Source organism: Berghia stephanieae, chromosome 5 (assembly GCF_034508935.2).
Source record: "Berghia stephanieae isolate SIO BIC M18660-M18661 chromosome 5, UCSD_Bste_1.3, whole genome shotgun sequence".
Lineage (NCBI taxonomy): Eukaryota > Metazoa > Mollusca > Gastropoda > Nudibranchia > Aeolidiidae > Berghia > Berghia stephanieae.
In genome coordinates this window covers 79,636,343-79,643,054 of record NC_088364.1, presented here as the reverse complement: position 1 = coordinate 79,643,054, position 6,712 = coordinate 79,636,343, and the positions used below count along the sequence as shown (strand labels likewise).

Sequence of the window (6,712 nt, the reverse complement as noted above, 5' to 3'; positions counted from 1 at the left end):
TAAAAACATGTTGGTTTACATATAATATTTACTAAGTTAAAAACGTCACATATATCACATAGAGTTTTTGATTTGTTTTCACAGTTCATATCGTAATTTAAGTCGCCAACTATCAACAGATTGTCACTATGTTTGACGCCTTTGTCTATCATGGGACTGACTTGTTTGTAAGATATCTCGTCCTTTGTTGATGGTGGTCTGTAGATGGAATGTATAATCCATTTAGCATCGCCTAGATTTATTTCATGGACGATGCCCTCTATGTTGTGTGATTGTTTTTGTTGTAAGATGTGTCATTTATTGTTTCTGATTGGTTTTCCGTTTGTACTTGAGACGAAATGGGGACGTTAATTAATGCGTGAGGAGGTCGAAGAAAGGGACGGTTTCGAGACATCCGTTCACCGATTTCAGTTGTTGTGTGTTGTTTATCTTGCTGTTTTTTACTGTCTCTGCGGTCGTTCTGGAAATAATTGGAATTTGATATTGGTGAGTTGTCGTAAGGTGCGTTTTTACTCAATGAATTGTCTAGTTGTATAGGTGTCAGTGTTGATGGGGGTCTTGGTGGGTGGTGATAGGGGGCAGGCCGATGACCAGTTCTCACGATAATTGGTCTCTGTTTTCGTCTTCCACTTGGCAACTTCTTATAAAAATATTTTTGAATAAAACACATAGCATGTGTAGCTGCCTACCAGGCAAGACGTGTGTTGTACGCTGTTGTTTATATGTCGTGTTTTTTGTGGATTTTCTTGGATTCTATACAGTTTTAATCTACATTTTTATATCACAAGAATTGTTATCTAACGGACTTTTAAAATATACCACTTTTGTTAGACTTTGTCAAGGATTTTTTGTGATTTTACGTGATTTTCTACTTTACGTCTTCATATTTAAAATGGATTTTATCTTGACAAGTGCTCACCAGGCCCTATTATTATTATCAATTTTGGAAATTTTATTCAAGAATCAATTTTTATATCACAGAACTATTTGTCGTGAACCCTTTTCAAACAGAGAGAAGGAGAGAGAGAGAGAGAGAGAGAGAGAGAGAGAGAGAGAGAAAGGAATAGAGGAAGAGATAGATAAATAGATAGATAGATAGAGAGGGGGAGAGAGAGAGAGAGAGAGAGAGAGAGAGAGAGAGGAATAGAGGAAGAGATAGATAAATAGATAGATAGATAGATAGAGAGGGAGAGAGAGAGAGAGAGAGAGAGAGAGAGAGAGATCTTGTATGGTGTCATGGTTGATTTCCGAAGTGGAACGTTTACATTATCACGCTTTATAATAAGTTTTGAAATAACCCTTTGTTCGATTGACATTCAATGTCTGTATGTGTCCCTTACGCCATTTCCCTGCCAGTGTTCAGACTCCAATCATTATTATATTCGTTCGTGATTTCTATAAACAAACTACTGAAAAGATTTCCAGGGGTAGAAACATCACCAGCAAAATTACTTTACGAGTATATAAGTAAGTATTTTCTTTAATTTAATTTCTTTCTTTTATATTTACAAATATAGCGTGTATAAGTCATTTTCGTCTGGCACCACTTTATACTGTAAGCATGTCACGGAGCTGGAATCAACACACCATTGCTGTAAACATTTTGAAGTTTGAGTCATATCTTATTGCAAGCGACGAAAAGATCAAAGGAATTCGGCATCATGAGAAAACGGTCTATCACTATCGGTATTCAAAATTCGTAATCTCACTTAAAATATAAGCCCGCGTGCAAAATATCACGGCATCACATTTCGTAACTTTGAAGGAAGTGGTGATGTTCCGTGCGCACAGACAATAATTATAATGTAGGACACAATATGCTGCCTGGTAAAATGGTTATTATCAATTTGTTTCAACATACACAATACTATAACTTACCAGTTACTTATTTTACACATGAGTAGAGTGAGAAAAAGGTGAGTAAAGATCATTTTCCAATGACTCAAACTTTGCTCTGCCTACAGTTGGACTCGAATTTCCAAACTACAGGTCGGAAGCCAAGCGTCCTACCATAGACTACAACGACTCGTGAAAAATAAAATGGCGGCCATCTTACCAGATCTAGACTTACAACGAAATACACGTATGCAAATAAAACCCACTAAAACGCCAATCTACAAACTCAAACATCTTCAAATATTTATTGTCACCCCACACTATCAAAGACTGGAACGCTATTCCCGAATCATGTGCGAACACAACAGATTTACACACCTTTAAATAATACTATCAAACTACTTCAGCTTAAATACCAACAATGGCGGTCACATTCAACTATTCTCTCCGCCCTCGAATACAAATATTCAGAATAGGATTCAATAGTGTGATGTCACGTCCGCCCATCAACGAACAGCTTGGTTCTAAATAAAGAAAATCTGTACTTTTTGTTCTTCATGCTGGCTCGAACTTTTGCACATGTCATGTGATCAGAATGTATAAAAGACAAAACATGATCAGATTTATAATGTTTTTCTCCTTTGGATACGCGTGACAGAAGGTAGAACGAAAAGTATTCACGAATTTGAAATTAATTCGAGGGAAGGCTTTTAAAGGAAAGATGATCTAATATTAGAAGGTAACGTTTTTCTAAGCCTACCGAAATATAACTGGAGTGAGATAAATTCAGTTCTTACTAAAATAAAACATTAATAATATAAATGTGAATAATCTTTACTGTGACACCCCCCACCCACCTTGAAAAAATACTCTTTAACCATTATGGGAAAGATAGATTTTACAAACGGAAGTAACATGACTATCATGATACTATAGCGTTAATACATTGTTATGATTAGTGCTACAATTAAATTGTTTATTAACTAGACATGGAAATGTTTATGATAACGAAGCTTGATGAATGGGTGACAATAACAATGAAAGATTGTGATTACAAATCATTGTGATTACAAATCATTGTGATTAACAATATTGATGGCAATGAAGCATGATGAAAGTCGATGATATGAATGTAATTTAATGAATGAAATGAATGAAAATGTAAATGAAATATTGACATTTTTATTATTAATCATTAATGTGTGACAATTCACAACAATTATAGATAAAGAGAAGATTTCCCAAATCACGAATGGATATGGAATATATATCCAAAGAATACTCAATGTCACATTAAGTTGGGACATCATGTTTACAAATAAAATTATCGAAATTGTGCATTCTGATTTAGCATAATTTGCGAGGTAAACACTAACAGTATTCATAAGAGGTAGTTGGGTTAAGTCATACCCTTCTCATGTGTTTACACTAATCGAGAAAGTAGGTCGGCGTGAATATTTTCACAGCCTGGTATGTGAGAGATACTGAAAGTGTAATTATGCAAAAATAGACTCCACCTAAGCACTCTAATGTTATTCATTTTGTTAATTTCTTATGTACGTGAGTGGTTTATGGTCCGTTTCGACCACAAACTCTTTTAGCAGTAGATATCTGCTGAATGTCTTTAAAGCAAAGACGATGGCCAGTCCTTCACGCTCTATTACAGAGTACCGTGATTCGCCGTCCAATAATTGTCTGCTTGCATATAAGCAAGGCATTAGAGTTCCCTCGTGCTCCTGTAATAGTACATCTGCGATGCCCTTATCAGACGCGGCAGTTCTTACAACAAATTCTTTTGACATGTCGGCTATTTTAAGAATTGGTTCTGAACAGAGTGATGCCTTTAATTGATTAAAGCTATTCTGACACTCTTCTGTCCAAACAATTTTGTTCGGTGACCCTTTCTTTGTCAGATCTGTTAGTGGTGTCGCGATGTGCCCGAAGTTGTCAATGTATTTCCTGTAAAAATTTAGGAGCCCAAGTACTTTGCGTACTTCTTTTTTTGTCTTTGATGGTTGCAATTGTGCGATTTTTGTTTGTTTTTCTGTGTCGGGTGTCTGTGTCCCATGACCAACGGTATGGTTAATCCTACATTTGCAGCTTCGATATTAGTCAACATAGGTTGCGACACTGTGTCTCTATCGAAAAATGTTTTTAGCATATTTGCATAGAATGTCTTTGTTGTGTTGTTAATTTGAATCTCGTAATTAACATTAGATTTTACTGCTATTTTGAATGGTCCTTTCCATGTGGTTAAAAGTTTACTCGAGTCATCGGGTAAGAGTATTAATACTTTGTCTATGTGATCCGATGTAGTTGATTTCAGTGCTATCGCTTCTGGCCACCTGGTTGTGTCATCGACTAGTGTTAGTATGTGCGTATGGTTTCTATCTGATTTTGTTAAAGGGCCTATAATGCCAATTGCAACTTTTTGAAAAACTTTTTCAATAACTGGGGTTGTCTCTAATGGCAATCTCTGTATTCTGCCTTTTGCGACTCTTCTTTGGCGTGTGTCACACGATTTCTCATATTCTCGGACGTCTTTCGTAATTCCAGGCCAAGTGAAATTCTCGGATATTTTCTTCATTGTGGAAGAGCTCCCAAGATGTACAGAAGTTATTGAATCATGCGCTATTCCAAGGATTTTGTTTCTGTAAATACTCGGCTTGACCAGCTGTTTAGCCATTTTGTTTCTTTTCCTATGTAACCTGAACAGAATATCTTTTTCAATGATGTATTCAACTTTTGATTTCGTCCCTTTGTTTGCGATATTGAAATATGATGTTAAAGTCGGGTCCTTTTTCTGTTCTTCAATGAACGTTTCCCTGTCAAATTGTTGTGGTTCAAGAGCAATAGTCATTTACTTCTCCGTTGTCTTAGTCATATTTCTTGTTTCTGCTTGACAAGCTGTCTCTTGAGTTAATGACCATTCTTTCACATCTGCTAGGTTTTCTTTAAGACCTTTTATATTGCCAACAATAACATCAGCGACGGGATTGAGAAGTATACAGCATTCTGCTATTCCTGTATAGTATGGGGTTTCTAAGTAGATGTTAGCTGTTTCAAGGGTTTCGACTGTGAATAAATAGTTTCGAATGTGATAAATTGTACAATTTTTCCAGTTTTGTTTTCGCCGTTGACCAAAGATGCTTTTATTCCTGCTAAACTGCATCCTGTGTCTCTCAATATTTTGCAATCAGTTCCATTAGCTTTGCCTTCACAAAAAAATAGCGATCCTGACTTGTGAGTTTGTGTTAAAAGTGACATACCTTTCACGCAATACACATTTATATTTTCTCCTGACATTACTCGTGTCTGATTATTTACACTTGATTGGAGTAATGCATTTGCAATTTCTTTTGGATATCACACGATTTTGAAACATTTGTCTGGCGTGTGGCCTTTCATTCCACAATATTGACATTTAATTAAAGGTTTGTTGGTTTTCTTATAACAATAATAATAATAATCTTTATTGTCCAAATTAAAGGTAATTCATGTGAGGTAAACAATGCTCAGTTTGGTTCATGGTATGAACATCAACACATTTACAAATACAGACACAGCCATACACGAACATACACGCTTGCACATTGTTTCTACACATGTATACAAAAGAAATGAGCGTTTATACATGCAGACATGCATACAAACCAGCATACCATCGTACATGCATGACTACATACATGCATGCCTACATACATGCATGCTTACATACATACACACATACACACATACACATATACATATCGAAATTGTTTTAGGGTTTGGTAACCCGAGACCACCTTTTGATCTTGGACAAAACATGAATGACCTTGTACTCGAATTATTTAAATGTAACCAATTTCTAACTTTGTTCACAATTATATTTTCAATTTCATTAAGGTCCTTTTCGGTAAACATGAGATTACAAAAATAAAACATTAGAATTGAAAAGCACATTGAACTCAAGAGACACAGTTTGGCTGAAGACGGCAGAGGGGAAACATCTAAAAGGTTCATATTGTTTCTAAATTTTTCGATTATCGTCTTTCGTTGATGTTCATCACTTTTGTTTGTCAGGTTGATGTTGTGTCCTAAATACGTGTAAAATTCTTCTTTTTCTAATGTTGGTATTTCATGTTGTTGTATTGTTACTGTTGGTAATTTGAATTTTTTGTTCCAGTTGTTACCTGAACGTTGGCCAGATGTTATGGCGCATTTTGGGGGTTTTATATTCATTCCCGTTGCATTCATAAATTGAGTTGTTTTATTGCACAATTGATTCATTACTTCTTCACTTTTTGCTAGTAACGTGACGTCGTCAACGTAACCTTGGATGGGTAGTGGTATCTGCGGAGAGGTATGGTTTTGTTCGATCCATCTTAGCCATTTATCTATTCCTTGTACATACATACATACATACATACATACATACATACATACATACATACATACATACATACATACATACATACATACATACATACATACATACATACATACATACTACTACATACATACATACATACATACATACATACATACATACATACATACATACATACATACATACATACATACATACATACATACATACATACATACATACATACATACATACATACTACATACATACATACATATACATACATACATACATACATACATACATACATACATACTACATACATACATACATACATACATACATACATACATACATACATACATACATACATACATACATACATACATACATACATACATACATACATACATACATACATACATACATACATACATACATACATACATACATACATACATACATATACATACATACATACATACATACATACATACATACATACATACATACATACATACATACATA

General features: G+C 34.9%; 1 protein-coding gene across 3 annotated transcripts in view; it reads left to right on the top strand.

The window, feature by feature from the left end:
• Positions 1-1,300: 1,300 nt before the first annotated feature.
• Positions 1,301-6,712, top strand: part of LOC144973674 (atrial natriuretic peptide-converting enzyme-like) — a 221,532-nt gene continuing 216,120 nt past the window's right edge. The window contains exon 1 of one of the 3 annotated variants that reach the window (XM_078916440.1): positions 1,301-1,467. The gene's annotated coding sequence lies outside the window, so the exon portion shown is untranslated. The remainder of the gene's footprint in view (positions 1,468-6,712) is intronic. The other 2 variants (XM_078916436.1, XM_078916435.1) reach the window with 2 other exon arrangements.